The following is a 17,565-nucleotide window of genomic DNA, read 5'->3' as shown; positions in this document are numbered from 1 at the left end:
AAATGGAGTTGTTCTAAATTTGTGTGGAAAATTGTGCGCTAAAAGGTGAATTTATAGCTTGGAAAGTTTAGCAGTTTAGTACTGCTATTTTAATTACTTAGTAGAAATTGGTAAAAAATCATTAGAAGTTCGAATTTAGTTTTTAGGAGTTCTGACGGTTGACAGTTTTTTAGTAATTTCAAGTTTACGAACACTTTTCCCATTAATTAATTGAATGATAATACTATGTGAAAGACTGAAGCCCATCGTCAGCAAACTGATAATACCTCATCAGTGTGGCTTCCGACGTAGGAAATCAACCATTGACCAGTTATTCACCATATGCCAGCTCCTGGAAAACACCCAAGAAAAACATGATTTCAAAGCTGCGTTCCATAGCACAAAAAAGGATCTCCTCTACTGGCACAATCTTTTTTAAGAGTCACCAGTTATTGGCCTATTCCGGTGACATCGACATTGTCGGCTCAAACAACAGGGCCAGTAGGCAATTAAAAAGCAGAACCCTCTCTCGCAAAACCAAAGTAACGCTCTATAAGTCGCTCATAATATCCGATGTATGGCGCGGCAGCATGGACGATGACCAATAAAGATGAGCACTCCTCAGGAGTTTTCGAGAGAAAAGTCCTCCGAAAGATTTATGGCCCGATGGATTTATGGAATGACGAGCGTATGAGCTCTTCGGCGATATAGACATAGTGCGGCGCATAAAAATGCAGCGGTTTCCATGGTTTGGGCATATCGCCCAAATGGAAGAAAACACTCCAGCACGAGAAATGTACGATACGGTACCCACTGGCGGCCGACGTTGAAAAGTACGACCTAGACTCATCAGTAAGGCTCAAGTGGAAGTAGACCTGACGAAGCTTGAAATCCCCAACTAGCGCCGTCGTGCACAATGCAGAGACAACTGGCGAAGGCCTATGGACGCGGCCAAAACCTACCCCCGGCTGTAGTGCCGGATTGATGATTACTTTTTTTAATTTTATTCAGCTTTAATTTTAGGACCTTATATGGGTCTTTGATTCAGAATTTTGTTTGAGTACCATTTATGGATATTGTAGCATACTCTTAGGCATGCTTAACAAAACTTATTATAAAATATTAATGGCTTCTTTATAGGAAAAATTTCCAACTTGTTCCATACTAAACCCATAGATCACCTCCATCAGACCCGAGGTAAAAAGCCGCCATCACTACCACCATCGGGTATTATTATAAAGGGTGATTTTTTAAGAGCTTGATAACTTTTTTAAAAAAAAAAACGCATAAAATTTGCAAAATCTCATCGGTTCTTTATTTGAAACGTTAGATTGGTTCATGACATTTACTTTTTGAAGATAATTTCATTTAAATGTTGACCGCGGCTGCGTCTTAGGTGGTCCATTCGGAAAGTCCAATTTTGGGCAACTTTTTCGAGCATTTCGGCCGGAATAGCCCGAATTTCTTCGGAAATGTTGTCTTCCAAAGCTGGAATAGTTGCTGGCTTATTTCTGTAGACTTTAGACTTGACGTAGCCCCACAAAAAATAGTCTAAAGGCGTTAAATCGCATGATCTTGGTGGCCAACTTACGGGTCCATTTCTTGAGATGAATTGTTCTCCGAAGTTTTCCCTCAAAATGGCCATAGAATCGCGAATGCACCAAACAGTGCATTTTTCGGGATGCATGGGCAGTTCTTGAACGGCTTCTGGTTGCTCTTCACCCCAAATGCGGCAATTTTGCTTATTTACGTAGCCATTCAACCAGAAATGAGCCTCATCGCTGAACAAAATTTGTCGATAAAAAAGCGGATTTTCTGCCAACTTTTCTAGGGCCCATTCACTGAAAATTCGACGTTGTGGCAGATCGTTCGGCTTCAGTTCTTGCACGAGCTGTATTTTATACGGTTTTACACCAAGATCTTTGCGTAAAATCTTCCATGTGGTCGAATAACACAAACCCAATTGCTGCGAACGGCGACGAATCGACATTTCACGGTCTTCAGCCACACTCTCAGAAACAGACGCAATATTCTCTTCTGTACGCACTGTACGCATTCGTGTGGTTGGTTTAATGTCCAATAAAGTAAACTGAGTGCGAAACTTGGTCACAATCGCATTAATTGTTTGCTCACTTGGTCGATTATGTAGACCATAAATCGGACGTAAAGCGCGAAACACATTTCGAACCGAACACTGATTTTGGTAATAAAATTCAATGATTTGCAAGCGTTGCTCGTTAGTAAGTCTATTCATGATGAAATGTCAAAGCATACTGAGCATCTTTCTCTTTGACACCATGTCTGAAATCCCACGTGATCTGTCAAATACTAATGCATGAAAATCCTAACCTCAAAAAAATCACCCGTTAGTTTTTACAAAAACTTCTGCCATTTATTTTGTGATTTGTACCCGATTGTTTTCGTTGCATATCCGGCGGCTGAAAAATATGCGGTTAAGCGGAAATTGCAATACCGCGTTGCAGAGTTCAAAAACCGCCAAAAAATAAAAAATATAATACTTATCCGACAACTTTTTCTGCCAATGCCACAGCCACAGCTTGTACATGTATTTGGCGAACGATACGACTGCGTTAGCAGCGAGAGATTTCAACGCACATGTAGCCACTGCATATGCAACACTGCACAACGCAGCTGTGTAGCTAACTGCGCTCGCAGTGTGTTGCTGTGGTGAAAGTGATTTGGTTATGCTGAATATTCGTGTGCTCTCTTGTTTTATAATGAAAATTGTTGCTGTTTTTTTATACGAAAATAGTTTTTAGGCAACTATTAGCAATATCGACGGCTTGTAGCCATCAGAAGCCATTATCTAAACGAACTGGTGATTTGGCTGTGCGTTTGTCGGCTGGTCATTTCAGGGCTAACTGATTGTAAAGGAATGTGTAAGAGCGTCGGATTAAAAGTTTCATTTCGAATTATTGATAATAATTAAGGAAACAGTGAAGGAAAAGGTAGGTAGGTTGGAAACCAAAAGAGAAAGACATGCAGACTATAAAATACAGTCCTTTATGCAACCTGGATCCCCCTGGATTAGCAATTAGGAAATATTAAAAAAATTATTATTTAAAAAAATAATGCAAAATTGAGAAAGCTCCTAAGCTGCTTTAAACATCTTCCATATTAATAAAGTATATAAAAGAAAGCTTCACACCTCTTTTCTTGATTTTTTCTCCACAGTCAACAATTTTTAACTATATAAACTTTTTGAGCTGTATATTGCACTTGTATTATAATCTCGAAGAAGAACCTTTCTTAACTACACTTAAGACCATAATGTCGCTGTCGGCAGATTTATCTCTGCACATAATGTGTAGATATTGACACAGGCAAAGTATTTCGGCAAATAAAGAGACAAAGTGTGTTGAAAACAACCGCAAAAAGCAAATAAAGCTTCAAAAGGCCTAAGAAAGAGCAAATGACAAAAATATATTCGTTTGGTATTGCAGCCAGTCAGCTTAAGTCTGTAAGTGCGTGCGTAAAAACTGTAAGTACTCAACCGCATAGTGGACGGGGCAAATGCGAGTATTTTAACGATACACGCCGTTGATGAGTAGCACATGTATGTGTGTATTTTGTTGTTGTTATTGCTGTTTTTTATTTTTTACTACGCTTGTTTATTTATTTTACTTTATTGGTGTTTTTGCGCGAAAATTGCATGACCTGTATCAGCAGCTGTACTATATTGTGACTAGCTGCCTGTCATGCTTATGCTTGCTTACTGGCTGCTGTCTGCATTCTCATAAAGGCACAAGTATGACAAAATTTCGCTTATTTGCATACATTTGGGCGCCAATGCAAATAACACTAAAGCACACACGCGAAAAAGTGAAAAATATAAACAATAATAAAAACCATACAAGCTGCAGAGACACACACTCATACATATAGAAGGAGACAGAAGCATAGCGAGCGAGAGAGAGAGAGAAAGCGAAAGTGAGAAAGGTAAAAAATTCTACAAAATTGTGGCGCGTTTACTAGTAAGTTAAGCTGGCCGCAAGGCTTTTGCGCGCTTGCCAAACAAGTCAGCCGTAAATGGCTTTTTCATTAAATACTCTGCATACTTTTAGGCACACTATGGAAATTTGTTTAGTTTAGCATACATATGGGCGCTTAGCGAGTGCACATTTTGTTTATATGCATTTTATTGCGTTTTACTTTATTTATTTAAGACCTGTATGTATGAGTGGTCTGTGTTTGCGTGTTTTTTCAAACTTGTTATTTGCAACAATCTAGGGATAGCTGTTTTCTGTTACACTAGGGCATTAGAAATGACTGTATTTTTAAAATCAACGCAATTTTCCAATATTTTTACCACTCAATAAAAATTGTAGAACTTTTTAAATACTCTTACGAATAAGTGTGATACAGCCCTATAAAAGCTATAGCAAGAACACCTTTACAAACAATTTATATATTTTTTGTATACTCTATACACTTTCTTGCCATCGTTTGCTGGCGTTGATTTTAAAATTTCGAAAATTGTCCACTCTTGTTGAGTTTACTTTCATTTTGAAGTAAGATTTTATGCGATTTACTGATATTTTGTGGTATAATATATTTCTCATTTATAAAAATATCTGCTGCTAATTTTGTCTTGTTTTTATTGCCCACTCTGATTTTTTAATTGCCCTCCCACACGTTTAAATTTTAATCTAATTTAATTTTTACACCTCGCAATTAGGTTCTTAATAAACTGGTTAGTTAAGTTTCTCATATTGATGAAAATGTTATATAAATAACTGCTAAGGAAAAAATTAAATATGGTTGCCAGCTTTTACCAAAAAATTATAAAAAACAAAAAATAATTAAAAAAAAACATTTCAAATTCCTCATACATTAATGCTTTTCAGACATTTACATATAACTATAATTGAAAAAAAAAATATTTTAAATTACTACTACACTAATGGTTAAAAGTATTTAAAAAAAAAACCTTCTGTAAAGTTTGGTTTTTGTCGCTTACGCTAAAATGGCGGTAAAGGCTCGATATGTATTTAAAATTCCAGAGGCCAATTCGACATATTTTCGAAGCTAGAGCAGTTTTAGTGGCCGAGCGTCGAGCAGATGCGAATGCTCAGGCAGAACTTTAAAGCGCGTTTTCTCGAGTTTTCATTTTCACAAGTGTTAGAAAACGGTGCCGGCGATAGCTAAAAGAATATATGTTCGATCGAAAAACACCAAAGTGATCTAGCTTCAGTATTAAATTATCTTCTATTTGAACTAAAAAAGTTGGACACAAGTATTATTTAAACTACTTGTTTTGCAACTTAAAATCAATTTTTTTCTTAAAAAAGTGAATTTTTTTTTCAAACTTCGAAAAATTTGGTATTTTATAACTTCTTCGGTATTTTTTTAATTCATAAAGAAAAGAAACTTATAAAAATTAAGAAAAAAAATTGGTTCGACTGTTTCAGATGCATCTCACGACCTCCATCAACGGCACCGATTTACAAGTGCAGACTCCAGGTGTTCCAGAAAAAGACTTATAACTTTAAAAAAAGTTCAATAATTTTTAAATAATAAATATTGTTTTTTAAGCCTTACACTATCGTCTTAAAATTCCGTTTACCCAATCATTTCCTTCCCTTTCAAAAAAAATTGCTAAAAAAACATTTTTTTTTTCGGCTTCTAAAGCAAACTCATCATTATATGGGAATTATTTTAAAAAATATTTCATGTATACAAAAATATTTTCAATCGTTTTGCTACCTAAATAGGTAAAGAGCCGAAGTTTGTTCAAACAAAATTAATGAAATTAAATTAAAGATTTTTTAATCTTTTATGTATATGGAACTATTTTCAAAAGTTGCAACCTATTTCTACAGTCCCAATTGAAAATATTAAAATTAGAGAAGATACGTAGCACTCTTTTAATTAGAATTAATTTTTACGATACACCCAGGGAAATACCATGTGATTTTTAACTTTCAATAAATTTTGATTATACCATTACTTTCAGTGCATTTCCATGTATACTAAAAATGCAATACAAAATTCCCTCATCTGTTAGAACCATCAAATTCCAAGCCACTACCAAACAATTCAACGGACTAAACCGCAAATAAACACACATGTGCTTATTTAGCTAACGGTAAATATATGTAAAATAAACAGTACAATTTGGTAATGAAATTTCACAAACTACTTTATATACGTATACGTAATGATTTAAGTCAAGCCTTAACCCCTTGACGTATCAATTAACGCAACGAAATTCCTTCCAACTGTTCGCAACGAAACTTGCATTAAACAAACCAGTTTTGATGCTTACGAACAGTCGCAAGACGAATCGAAATGTGAATGCATGTAATAAAACTATTTATTTTAGATTAGATGTTGTGCACGGAAATTACGGGAAAATTTCAATACCCTTTTCATTAAATGAACACTTCTACACACCGTGATAATCATCCAAATAAATTCGTGGAGATACGTCAAGGGGTTAACAGCAATACCTTCGGCCACAAAGCAACCACGTGGCATACATATGCATGGTTGTAGTGATATATGTAGAGCACCGATGTTGAAGTGTAATAAAGTAGATAAACCTAAGCGCACACTCACACATGTTGACAGGAACTCGCGCTGTCTAAGAGCGAAATCAGCGACGTGTTAGCAAAAGGATGGCAGCGCTACTAAATGTCAGCAAGTGTGGCATGGCTGTGCGTTTGTTTTCGTCTGTAGGAGAAACAGCTGAAATGTATAGCAGACGCTGTGGTCACTAAGACAAAAGGCAAATAAACACACATGTAGGCGTAAACAGCAAAGCGAAAACGGAGAAAATTCGCGAATATTGCGGCTTAAAGGCATAGAAAAGGATGGACGTGAAAAAGTGTAGCAAAACCCAGGAAAAATAAAAGTGAACTGTTTATTGTCGAATAGCGCGCGAACATACGAGTTTGAAATGAGTAGAACGAAAAGCAACACAGAGAAAATGAAAATAAACATGTGAGTATGTGTATGTTTACACGATTTGATTGCCAGAAATGTGCGCTCCATTGTATATGCGGAGATATGCCAAGCTATTGTGGGTAAATATTCGTTGCATGCTTTTAGGCGTATACACAGTGTTTTTTGTTTATTTTTTGCTTAGCTGCGCTTTTGTTACACTTGTGGCAGCTAAGTAAGCCTGCTTGCCTGTTTGCAGTTTCTATACACTTCTAGCTAGGCGTTGGGGCTGACTGCTGCTTAGCGTAAATCCTACAACTGTATGGTGTAGCATACATTTATATATACATATTTCCTGTAAAAGCTTACACACTTTTTGTGTGCATTTTACTTTGCTTTCTTGTGCATGCTTCCATTTTAATTTGTGTTTTACGCGCTGGGGTTTTGCTACATTATCGTGGGCGTTCATGTGTTATTAAATTAGTGCATACTTTAAGGCGTACAAATGAGAAATTAGTGTTGGAGTTTTATTTAGTGCTCTGCAGTAATTTGGTGTGCACGTTGGATAATGAAGGGCGTTACTTGGAAGAACGGATAGCAATTGAGATTGTTGTTTGGGGGAAAAGCTTAACTTTTTTAAGGGGTTAAGTGGGTTTCAAAATTTGAAAAAAAAAATTGTGTTATTAAATAGTGCAATGTGTTTTAAATATTATGCAAAAATATCAATCAATCCGAATATTCTACGAGATATACCCTTTAGAAGTTCCGTCCATCAGGCCACGTCAGTACGAATGTAAAACTTTGAACGCATTTATCTCGAAACTCCCTTTTTATAGTCGGTGGACACGATAACTCAACAAGTTATGAAGCGTAACTTTTTTTTTTTCGAAAAAAGTGAGATTTTTGGTTAAAATTGTGTCAAAAATTCAAATTTCAATATTTTTTTTCTTCGTTCAATAACTATATTTATCTATATACTATCGAAATATTTTTTGTCTATTGTTTTTAGATGAACCAATCATGAGTTATGATGTCCACCACGAGACCAGTTTTTTTGGATATGTCATGAGAGATGAGGTGCCAACGGCTGAGTTTTCGGAATTTTTAAATAAAAATTTCACAAAATTTTTTATACGCTGAATTGTTTAAATGAAATATATGATTGTATATACTAAAAAAAAAATTGTAAAAATGCCCTTGTTTTTAACCTCTGAAACCCACCTAACCCCTTAAAAGGAGTTGAAGTGTGTTTAAAGATAATTTATGACTAAGCAAGTTTTTTTAGAGCACTGTGATCGAAATATATTATTTTTAGCTCAGAATTTTGAGTATTTTTTAGAAAAAGAATTTAAGTATGCGGTTTGATTTACTATTGAGTCAGAGGCGAGCTGAGCAATATATTAGTTTTTTGGTAATTAAAAAATATTTTTAATAAGAAGAATTTTTTTTACAAACTCTATGAAAGCACCCATACTCCAAAGCAGTAGCAAAAAAAGGTTGAGTTTACATAGTTAAATACAAAACTGTTGCGAGTAAATTGCATTCAAATTAACACATTCAACAAAAATACCTATTAACAGGCTTGTAAGTATATAATTATAACTTATATCTACTCTATATACACATATGTTACCAACAATAAGCCCTAAAAGGTTTATTTTCATTAGTTCTTTTTGTTGTTGTTCTTGTTTTTTTACTGATGCTTCTCTATATTCTTCTATCTATCATTCCTCCTTCTCACCCGAAAGCTACCACAATTTATCTTAATTAAATATTTGCCTTACCAAAAGTGAAGTATGCGTCTTTGACCAACCCCATGGCGTATACGCAACATTATTGTACTTCAATACTACAAGCACAATTCGGTCAACATATTTCAGCTTTGGGCTACCCCAATTCATTTCCCACACTACCATATACCTGCTAATCACACACACACATATATATATATGAATACCATTACACCCTTCCCCAGCAGCGTTGCCTGTTCTCCACTCTGCGCCAGGCTATTAAGTCTTTGTCGTAAATTCAAATAATTAATTAAAACCTTGTCATGTTGCATTTGCTTCGCGTTCATTGCGACTGACTGCCGCATTTAATAGCCTAATGAGTAGCATAAATCTGTAAGAATTCGTAATTAGTGCTTTCTTCTTTTTTCCACACCCCTACACAAGCTGTGCATTTTATGTGCTGGCTGACCAAAACAAAGCGGGGATTATAGTGGAAGCAGCAAATAAGAAAAATTTAAAGTAAAAAAATGTCCAAAGAAATTCCTAAATTGTCGGAAAATTAAATTATTTTTCAGTCAGCAATGTAGCAGCAAATTATTATATATATATATATATTTGGCGTAGGAACCGCTTTAAGCGATTATAGCCGAATCCACCAGAGCGCGCCACTCATTTCTCCTTTTTGCTTTTTGGCGCCAACTGGAAACACCAAGTGAAGCCAGGTCACTTTGCACTTGGTCTTTCCACCGGAGTGGAGGTCGTCCTCTTCCGCGGCTTCCTCCAGCGGGTACTGCATCGAATACTTTCAGAGCTGGAGTGTTTTCTTCCATCCGTACAACATGACCTAGCCAGCGTAGCCGCTGTCTTTTTATTCGCTGAACTATGTCAATGTCGTCGTATAAATCGTACAGCTCATCGTTCCATCGTCTGCGGTATTCGCCGTTGCCAATGTTTAGAGGACCATAAATCTTGCGCAAAACCTTTCTCTCGAAAACCCCAAGAGTCGTCTCATCGGATGTTGTCATCGTCCACGCTTCAGCGCCATACATCAGGATGGGAATAATGAGCGACTTATAGAGTTTGATTTTGGTTCGTCGAGAGAGGACTTTACTTTTCAATTGCCTACTCAGTCCAAAGTAGCACCTGTTGGCAAGAGTGATTCTGCGTTGGATTTCAAGGCTGACATTGTTGGTGTTGTTAATGCTGGTTCCCAGATAAACGAAATTATCTACAACTTCAAAGTTATGACTGTCAACAGTGACGTGGGAGCCAAGACGCGAGTGCGCTGACTGTTTGTTTGATGACAGGAGATATTTCGTCTTGTCCTCATTCACCACCAGACCCATACGCTTCGCTTCTTTATCTAGTCTGGAAAACGCAGAACAAACGGCGCGGTTGTTGCTTCCGATGATATCAATATCATCGGCATACGCCAGGAGCTGTACACTCTTGTAGAAGATTGTACCCTCTCTATTTAGTTCTGCAGCTCGTATTATTTTTTCCAGCAATAGATTGAAGAAGTCGCACGATAGTGAGTCACCCTGTCTGAAGCCTCGTTTGGTATCGAACGGCTCGGAGAGGTCCTTCCCGATCCTGACGGAGCTTTTGGTGTTGCTCAACGTCAGCTTACATAGCCGTATTAGTTTTGCAGGGATACCAAATTCAGACATCGCGGCATAAAGGCAGCTCCTTTTCGTGCTATCGAAGGCAGCTTTAAAATCGATAAAAAGATGGTGGGTATCGATTCTTCTCTCTCGGGTCTTTTCCAAGATTTGGCGCATGGTGAATATCTGGTCCATTGTAGATTTTCCAGGTCTAAAGCCACACTGATAAGGTCCAATCAGTTCGTTGACGGTGGGCTTTAGTCTTTCACACAATACGCTCGACAAAACCTTATATGCGATATTGAGGAGACTTATACCACGGTAGTTGGCGCAGATTGTGGGGTCTCCCTTCTTATGGATTGGGCAGAGCACACTAAGATTCCAATCGTCAGGCATGCTTTCTTCCGACCATATTCTACAAAGAAGCTGATGCATGCACCTTATCAGTTCTTCGCCGCCGTATTTGAATAGCTCGGCCGGTAATCCATCAGCCCCCGCCGCTTTGTTGTTCTTCAAGCGGGTAATTGCTATTCGAATTTCTTCATGGTCGGGTAGTGGAACATCTATTCCATCGTCATCGATTGGGGAATCGGGTTCGCCATCTCCTGGTGTTGTACTTTCACTGCCATTGAGCAGGTCGGAGAAGTGTTCCCTCCATAATCCCAGTGTGCTCTGGACATCCGTTACCAGATTACCTTCTCGGTCCCTACATGATAATGCTCCGGTCTTGAAACCTTCTGTTAATCGCCTCATCTTTTCATAAAATTTTCGAGCATTACCCATGTCGGCCAGCTTTTCAAGCTTTTCATACTCACGCATTTCGGCCTCTTTCTTTTTACGTCTGCAAATGCGTCTCGCTTCCCTCTTCAGTTCTCGATATCTATCCCACCCCGAACGTGTTGTGGTCGATCGCAACGTTGCGAGGTAGGCAGTCTGTTTTCTCTCCACTGCGGAACGACAATTCTCATCGTACCAACTGGTTTTTTGGCGTTGCCGGAGACCAATTGTTTCGGCTGCAGCGGTATGCAATGAGTTTGAGATGCCGTTCCACAGCTCCCTTATATCGAGATGCTGATGAGTGCTCTCAGAGAGCAGGAGTGCAAGTCGAGTAGAAAATCGTTCGGCTGTCGGTTGTGATTGCAGCTTTTCGACGTCGAACCTTCCTTGTGTTTGTTGACGGGCGTTCTTTGCTGCACAGAGGCGAGTGCGTATCTTTGCTGCTACTAGATAATGGTCCGAGTCAATGTTTGGTCCTCGGAGCGTACGCACGTCTAAAACACTGGAGACATGTCTTCCGTCTATCACAACGTGATCGATTTGATTGCGCGTGTTTCGATCAGGGGACAGCCACGTTGCTTGATGAATTTTTTTATGCTGGAATCTGGTACTACAGACAACCATATTTCGGGCCCCAGCGAAGTCGATCAGCCTCAGGCCGTTTGGCGATGTTTCGTCATGGAGGCTGAATTTTCCGACTGTTGTGCCAAAGACACCTTCTTTACCCACCCTGGCGTTAAAATCGCCAAGCACGATTTTGACATCGTGGCGGGGGCAGCGCTCATAGATGCGTTCTAGGCGCTCATAGAAAGCATCTTTGGTCGCATCGTCCTTCTCTTCCGTTGGGGCGTGGGCGCAAATCAGCGATATGTTGAAGAACCTCGCTTTGATGCGGATTGTGGCAAGACGTTCATCCACCGGGGTGAATGCCAGGACTCGGCGACGTAGTCTCTCTCCCACCACAAATCCAACACCGAATTTGCGCTCCTTTATATGGCCGCTGTAGTAGATGTCACAAGGACCCACCTTCTTCCGTCCTTGTCCCGTCCATCGCACTTCTTGGACGGCGGTGATGTCAGCCTTTAGTTGTATGAGGACATCAACCAGCTGGGCAGAGGCACCTTCCCAATTAAGAGTCCGGACATTCCAGGTGCATGCCCTCAAATCATAGTCCTTTATACGTTTGCCGTGGTCGTCATCAAAAGGGGGGTTTCTCATCCGAGGCCTGTGTTTCTTATTCACTGGTTATTCGTTTTTATGTGGTGGGTCCCAAGCCCTACGCACAACCGCACAAGCGGGCTTCGCCTTCTCACTTTAGCTCGCCTCCAAACGGATGTCTGTTAGCTACCCAGGGGATACTTGGTCTAAAACCGGAAGTCGTGAGCTGCTTGAGTCATATGCAAAAGAATCGTTCCTGGCCACTCCCAAGTGAATGGCAATCAGAAACTTTCCTCACTTGCGTGAACTTCTACATATGACCCCATCCCCCAAATTATTGCTTTCACTAAATATTGCTTCTTTGTTAGGTTTTCTCTCTCTTTTTTGTTATTATTGTTTTTCTTCATACAATTACATTGTTTTCATTTCAAATTCACTTTTCACATCAGCTTTTTGTGTTTTTTCACTTACATTGCATTGTGTTTGCAGCAAAGTAGCGTCAAATAAATTCATTTGTTTCATAGCTCTGCTGTTTGCTTTGGCTTCTTGCGTTTTTTTGCTCTTCTTTGTCATTGTATACGTTGTTGTTGTATTTTTGTGGGCAACAATTTAGCTATTTTTACGCTTTTTAATTCGTATACGCTGCGGAAATATTTTAAAATATATATATATTCAAGCATTGTTTTTCCATGGTTTTACTTCCATTTTCGACTTTGCCCTATGCCATCTTATAATAAATAATTTCATATATTTTAAAAATGTATATTAAAAATTAATTTAATCAAATAAAAAAAAAACAAATTTATTATTCAGTTATTATAGAACCACTTACGATCAAAAATATTACTCTATTAAGAGAGCCACCAATATCATATTATTTGATTTTAGATTCGTTAGAAATTGTAATTTATTTTCAACGCTTGTTCTTTCCAAAAAGTTGGCTAACATGAATACCAACATGAACACTAACATTAAAGGAGGAACCCGGGAAAACATTTATGACAGGTTTAAGTAGAAAATTATATATTATCATGATAGTATACCCAAAAGTATACCCAAAAATGTAGTTCAGTTTAGATTAATACTTCGTAGAGAAAGCATTTAAGAGACAAACAAAAGTAACAGAGAGTGTAGATTGCCTTGTTATACATAGTGACAACAACTGATTTCTTTTTGTAAAAACTACGATAAGCAATTCGAAAAACCTCATCTCGGATTCTAGTTCTAGACTACTCTTTAAAATATGATTATTTATAGCAATGAATAAATAATTTTTATACTCTCGCAACAAAAGTTGCTAAAGAGAGTATTATAGTTTTGTTCACATAACGGTTGTTTGTAACACCCAAAACTTCTTCTTCTTCTTAACTGGCGTAGAAACCGCTTACGCGGTTATAGCCGAGTCCACAACAGTGCGCCACGCATCTCTCCTTTTGGCGGTTTGGCGCCAATTGGTAATACCAAGTGAAGACAGGTCCTTCTCCACCTGGTCCTTCCACCGGAGTGGAGGTCTCCCTCTTCCTCGGCTTCCACCAGCGGGTACTGCATCGAAAACTTTCAGAGCTGGGGCACTTTCATCCATTCGAACAACATGACCCAGTCAGCGTAGCCGCTGTCTTTTTATTCGCTGGACTATGTCTATGTCGTCGAACAACACATACAGCTCATCATTCCATCTTCTGCGGTATTCGCCGTTGCCAATGTTTAAGGGACCGTAAATCTTCCGCAAAACCTTTCTCTCGAAAACTCCTAGTGCCGTCTCATCGGATGTTGACACCGTCCACGCTTCTGCACCATAAAGTAGGACGGGAATGATGAGGGACTTGTAGAGTTTAGTTTTTGTTCGTCGAGAGAGGACTTTACTTTTCAATTGCCTACTCAGTCCATAGTAGCACCTGTTGGCAAGAGTGATTCTGCGTTGGATTTCAAGGCTGACATTATTATCGGTGTTAATGTTGGTTCCTAGGTATACGAAATTATCTACAACTTCAAAGTTATGACTGTCAACAGTGACGTGGGAGCCAAGACGCGAATGCGCTGACTGTTTGTTTGATGACAGGAGACTCAAAACTAAACGAGTTAAAAATTTATATACCAAAGTGATCAGGGTGAAGAGTGGAGTTCAAATCCGAATGTCTGTCTGTCTGTCCGTCCGTCCGTCTGTGCAAGCTGTACTTGAGTAAAAATTAAGATATCTTGATGAAACTTGGCACACTTATTTCTTGGCACCATAGGAAGGTTGCTTTCGAAAATGAAAAATCGGACCACTGCCACGCCCACAAAATGGCGAAAACCGGAAACACATAAAGTGCCATAAATAAAGCTATGGAAATAAAATTTGGTATGAAGGTTCGCACTATGAGGGGGCATATGTGGATGTAATTTTTTTGGGGAAGTGGGCGTGGCCCGCCCCAAATAGGTATTTTTTACATTTCTCGCAAACCATTAAAGCTATATAAACCAAAGGTTCGTTTTTTAGCCACTTCTTAATACAGTCCAAAAATGACCGAATTCAATGAAACTTGGTTTGTAATAGTTTCCTTACATCCCAATGATATGTTGTGAAAATAGACCAAATCGCTTCACAACCATGCCTACTTCCTATATACCAGAACTTTGAAGACGATCTGAATCGTTTACTTTACAATATATAAAGTAAGCACTAGTGAAGATATCGATGCAGAACTTTGCACAAATACTACGTTTATAGTGTGGCAGCCCCATTCTAATTCGCCGAAATCGGACCATAGGTTTTCAAGGCCCCATATATTGAACATGAGGACCTCGGTGCTTCTAACCTAATATTATGGTTTCCAACTTTCAATGGACTTTCTACAATATATTTGACGAATATGTGGGTCAAATTGTGTATTATATAATATTAATTAAGTTAAATAAATAAATTGCGAGAGTATAAAATGTTCGGTTACACTCGAACTTAGCCCTTCCTTACTTGTTCTCATTAAAAATCCCTAAAATTATATAAATCGCAAGTAATATTGAATTAGAATAGTGTATCTTGCCGCGTTTGGTTGACGTATGGTTGAAGAATAGAAAATATGTTCACCTAATACAAAATAAAAATCTACATTAAGTTTTAATAGAATTTTAAACGACTTAGAAATGAATTGTAATTATATATACGTTCTCTGTCTACGAGTTGTTGTTTACGCTACACGACGGTAGATGTTGCTGCTAAAAAGAGCAATCAACCAACTTCTTATGAAAAACCAAAAAGAAAAATGAGTAACAGCTGATCGAGTAGCCGGCAGTGTGAAGGGCAAAAACTGGTTTCTCAATCAAAATTTTAATTGATCAATTAATTTGGTTGTGTGAAAAGGCTATAAGGAATTTTCGTCTAATAGTGTACTATATAATCAAGCGTTCCTAAGTGTACTATGAACACTTTTTTAAATGCCAGCATTCGATTTTCCATAATTGCACTTTAATGTGATTCGATTACACTTACTTCACACTTGCGCTAATTTCATTTTGCTTCAAGCAGTTTAATATTTTTTTCCTTTTTGGTAAGCTTTCCTTATTGTTGTAGGTTTAATGCACCTACATGGCTCGTAGGTTTCTTAAAAACCGTGCACATAAAGTCCAGAGTATCCAAGTAAACATTCGAGCTTGGATTTTTAAACCTTGAAAATCATTTAAATATGGATCCATTTTGGTTGCTGGTACTGTTACTGTCTTGAGAACGAAACTTGAGATCTAACTATGTCAAACTGTGACCTATTTCAGATAGCTTCCAAATTAGTAATACAGTAATTGGAGATCCAAGGTCAGAACTGTAAAATGAATATGTCTTGTCTTTCTCTCCCTCTCTTTCTTTAATAATAAATAGTTCTAAGTTTTTTAATAAGTTGTTGAACGAAAGTATAAGTCAGTAGCTGCATTAAGATCGATACTATTTATTAATATCCATACCAATATGGCTACTAAACCAGATCCCTCCAAAGGATTCATTCTCTGCCATGTATGGTCTATATATTCATATTTTGCTTGGCATAATTTTCGTTTTTTCTTTTTACACTCAATTTAATATCAATGGAAAAAATACTGTAGAAATTCCTGATTAAAAATACACACGAGACTGTGATAGACACAAAAAGGATATGGATATGGATATTGTATTCGAATAAAATTTTTGGCATTTTTTGGCACAACGATATACTTGCTTGTTATTGAAAATTATTCTTGGAAGTACATTGCGTGTATTGTTGGAAGTACATTATTGTCAATTAAGGGTTAAGGGACTCTTTGAGGAAGGAAAATTTTGTAAGCAGAAATAATTCAATTGGGATGTGCTGGAAATTTCTTGCGTTCTTGTAAGAAATTCGCTAATTTTCTGCAGATATGTTTTGTTTATTTTCATTAGAAATTTCTTTTGAAAGTATAGTCTATAATCTTCTATGACGGCTTAGTTAAAAGTTAAAGAACTCTAAAAGTAGATGTATGAAGGGAAAGTTATTTTTTTTGGGATACGGGTTTACTCGAATTATCTTGTATGAATGAAAATAAACCGATTTTGATTACAAATCATATTGAAAATATTTTATTTACTCTTATATGATGACTTTAAGCCTTCCGTAATGATGATACGTTATAAATTAAAATTGCTAAACTATTTTAAATATGAGTTTTTCTGCATTGGAAATATTCTTTGTTTCCCAAACTGGCTTTCTGACTGAGTTCACAAAACACACAAACAAACCCCACGAAATTGCAATTTCTCATTTTTGATTAAATTTTTCTGCGCAAAGTCCTCGTGCAGCAGAGTTATATACATATGTATATTCATCAGCAAACTCATATGTGCAGCTCTTTCTTTCCTTCTTTCTCTTAGATTGTTTCCTTAACTCAAATTCCACTGCAATTATTTTTATTTCGCTTTTCGCCCTTTCCATTGCGCACGCATTCATCGTTTGTAATTAAATATCAAGAAATAATTCCACTAATTTATTTATTTTTGTGGATTTCACTTGACCTTTTTGGATACGACTCCCCAAAGTCTCTGTTTATGCATACAGAGTGGCTGCTATTGCCAAGCGCACGTATCATTTAAGTGAATTATTTGTTTGACTGTTTGTTTGTCTGTTTGTCTACGTGCGCAAAAATAACAAAAATAAATGGACATTTATCAGCCATATCAACATCCGCTATCAGCAACGCCATCACTCGGCTACAACACTTGACACCAACCAACAGCAAACTGCACGACCAAAACCACCAGAGTCTGCAGTGGCAGTACTAACACACATAGAGATACATACAAAGATTCACACATACATAGATATACATATTCCTATATGAACATTAGTTCCATTTCACTACTTCTTCCGCCACTATTGCGATAGTCGTCATTAATATCCTTGGTAAATCATAGTTTTTACACACACTTTCCC

General features: G+C 37.6%; 2 protein-coding genes across 2 annotated transcripts in view; one reads left to right on the top strand and one right to left on the bottom strand.

The window, feature by feature from the left end:
* The window catches only part of LOC105219828 (kelch-like protein 17), a 79,340-nt gene extending 65,195 nt beyond the window's left edge, over positions 1–14,145 (bottom strand). Inside the window, exon 1 of the mRNA XM_054231979.1 lies at positions 13,507–14,145. The gene's annotated coding sequence lies outside the window, so the exon portion shown is untranslated. The remainder of the gene's footprint in view (positions 1–13,506) is intronic.
* LOC128922222 (circadian clock-controlled protein daywake-like) overlaps positions 1–17,565 on the top strand; it is a 205,704-nt gene that overhangs the window by 32,440 nt on the left and 155,699 nt on the right. The window lies entirely within an intron of this gene.

This window comes from Zeugodacus cucurbitae, chromosome 5 (assembly GCF_028554725.1).
Source record: "Zeugodacus cucurbitae isolate PBARC_wt_2022May chromosome 5, idZeuCucr1.2, whole genome shotgun sequence".
Taxonomy (NCBI): Eukaryota; Metazoa; Arthropoda; class Insecta; order Diptera; family Tephritidae; genus Zeugodacus; species Zeugodacus cucurbitae.
This window is presented reverse-complemented; position numbering and strand designations above follow the sequence as displayed.